Consider the following 3,352-nt stretch of genomic DNA (forward strand, 5'->3'; position numbering starts at 1 on the left):
TTGGATCCGCTGTATCATTATTATCTCTCTGTTCGGATGTGTTTGTAGAAAACGAAGTGACACTGTCATAAACTCGTCCTCAGATTCATATAGCCGGATGTTTTGTACGAATTCATCAGGTTCCATTGGTGTCCAATGTGAAGGAAGAGTGGAGGAAGATTTTCGATATTGGTCACTTGCTGCTTTGTTTCCACTCGGGGTATCACATCCACCTTAAAACGAATCAAAATAAATACATTGATTAACACTTGAATAACACCAATATAATATAGTCTGTAAAACATGACACCAATTGACCGGACCTTAACCTTTAATAAGCTTCACATGAACCAACAAGTTACATATGCGCAAATCGGAATTACTGATAGCACTACTACTGCCCGCTTAGCACGTTGACGTTTAATCACGCCGGAAGCAGACTAAACATGTGGTACAAAATTAATAGCAGTTATATAAAATATATTACTTTTTGTTGGGTTTATGAAATGTCATTACATGTTTTTATCTCGACCGCATCAAGAAAAAATAAAATGACTATAATGACTCACATTGGCAAACCATATAGTGTGATAAGCGCTTTCAGTATAGTCTGATCCATATTGAGAAAAATGTTGTCGTCGTTCGTTGTTTAACCAGTGCTTAAGATAAAAATCACACTTTTCAGTACCACGGAAGCCACTTCAAATGTTTGGTACACATCAAGGAAACAAATGAAACATCATAAATATGAACCATTTTCGAACATATCAACATTTACATCACAAAAAATATTCAGACTATATTCAATAAAGACTTGACTATACATGTGACTTTTAGAGTGTTAACAATGTTTTACTAAAGCCTAATAAGGAAATGTACCCCACCCCCTAGCTGCCATGTTTTTCAATAAACTTGAACCATTTTCAGACTCATTCAAGATATAATTGAGACACATATGTGGTGTGACACATATGTCAACCAAGTTTCAGGTAGATCGGGCAATAAATGTGGCGTCTAGAGTGTTAACAATGTTTTACAACAGTTATATAAGAAAAAATGCCCCGCCTCCTGGCGGCCATGTTTTTCAACCAACCAAAACCATTTTCAGACACGTCCAAAAATCATTTGGACAAATCTTCTGACCAAGTTGCATGACGATCGAAATATAAATGTAGCATCTAGAGTGTTTACAAGGTTTTACAATAGCTATATATGGAAAAATGACACCCAATAGTGGCCATGTTTTTTAACCAAACTAAACCATTTTCGAACTCATCCATGATATAAATTTAACAAATCTTCTAACCACGTTTCATGAAGATTGGACATAAATGTGGGCTCTAGAGTGTTAACAATATTTTACTATAGCCATCATATAAGGAAAAATGCACCGCCTCTGGTGGCCATGTTTATGAACCAACCGATACCATTTTCGAACTCGTCCAAGATAACATTAGGACAAATTGTCTGACCAAGTGACATGCGGAGTCAAGAGTGTCAACAAGGTTTTACTATATAGCCATGTTAATATCGATTCACATATCAATAACACCCTGGCTTTACAACATGTATATATTTTATATTTTATAACATTGAAAATTAATATTATTAATGCATACATATTGATATACTCAAGGTTTTCGTTTTCTATAATTATCAACAGATTGAATGTATTTTTCAATTGTACCAACTTTTTTAATTAAACATAATAAATTCATTTACTTCAAAGAGTCCTTTAAACATATTTTGGCAGATATTGAAGTTTGTCATTAAATATTTTATTTATATTGATAACTGTAAACATTGAATCTAGAAAGCTCCAGAATAAAACAAAAATAAAATTAAAGAAAGAAAACAAAGTAACCCTCAACTGGGCTCGAACCACTGACCCCTGGAGTAAAAGTCTAACACCTAGACCACTCGGCCAATGACGGCCATCCGTGCTCATACAGTTAGTGTTGTATTTTATATTTTATATAAGCAATCCTCGTTGTGTCACAAAATATACTGAAAACAACAGTAATCTCCAAATAATGTCGTTTCGCGTTGCAACGCTTTATACTTTTCATGTTTTTAAATCGTCAAAAGATGAATATAAATGATATTTTAGAGCATGGTAAAAGTTCAGTATTACTGTTTCCTCAGAAATATAATAACTGCAAAATTTGCGAATTTGAAACATTAAAAAAAATTGTCTATTTACCAAAACGTGAAAATGCCCCTTGAATATAATACACTAATTTACTAATACAGCGTAAACTGTCAATACTTTCGTCCTGGATAGTTTTACAATAGTGTTCGTGAACGCATTATCTGTGATATCCTTATCGTACATAGATCCTATAACTGAGTTTGTAAAATTAATAATTGTACGCTAGAATGTAAGAGCCTGTTCAATTATCATAGACTAGGTAACGACTAAGTTCACATAGGACTAACTAACGTCAAACTAAGTCATTAAATGAAACAAACGCTCGCGCGCATTTGCGGACTTCACGTTAAAATGTATCATTTGACGCTTATAATGCAAATGACTAAATACATATGAATGTTATACAATAAACCTATTAAGTTTGCTAGTCCCTGCTTGAAGGATACCAAGTCAGGGGATTCTGCAACAGCGACTGGTAGGCTGTTCCAGGTCGGTATAATACCGGGGAAAAAGCTATGCCTGTAGTAGGATGTCGATGTGGAGATAGGCAGGAACTTGATGTCATGGCTTGATCGGGTTCTGCTTGAGCCTGGGGAGAGGTATTTTGCTGCTGGTATGTCTATGAGATTATTTGATATCTTGTAGATCATAGTCAGCTGGGCCTTTGTCCTCCGTGACTCCAGGGTTTCCCATTGCAGGTGATCAAGCATGGATGTGACGCTGCTAGTGTTATTTTGCGGTTCGTCACATACCTGGCCGCCCTTCTCTGGACCATCTCCAGATCGTGAATCTGGTCCTTCTGGTATGGGTTCCAGACCGTGCTGCAGTATTCCAGGTGTGGACGAACGAGTGAAAAGAAGGCAGCACTTTTTACATTCTCGTTGCCAATCCTTAGATTTCTGCGGAGGAATCCCAGCGTGCTGTTTCCTTTCCGTGTAACGTTCTGGATGCGAGGCTTCCAGGACATGTCTTTCGTCAGTTCCACTCCGAGGTACTTTGACGTCTCTTCACTGGCAAGTATATGGCCTTTGAGGGTGTAGTTGTGCAGTATTGGAGATCGTTTTCTGTGGACTCGCAGGATACTGCACTTCTCTGGGTGGAATGACATTCCCCAGAGTTTCTCCCATTGCCACAACCGATGGAGGTCTTCCTGCAGATGGTCGCAGTCGCTATCTGAGTCTATTTGTATGTAGACGACGCAGTCGTCCGCAAAGAGTCTTG

Source organism: Dreissena polymorpha, chromosome 2 (genome assembly GCF_020536995.1).
Source record: "Dreissena polymorpha isolate Duluth1 chromosome 2, UMN_Dpol_1.0, whole genome shotgun sequence".
NCBI lineage: Eukaryota > Metazoa > Mollusca > Bivalvia > Myida > Dreissenidae > Dreissena > Dreissena polymorpha.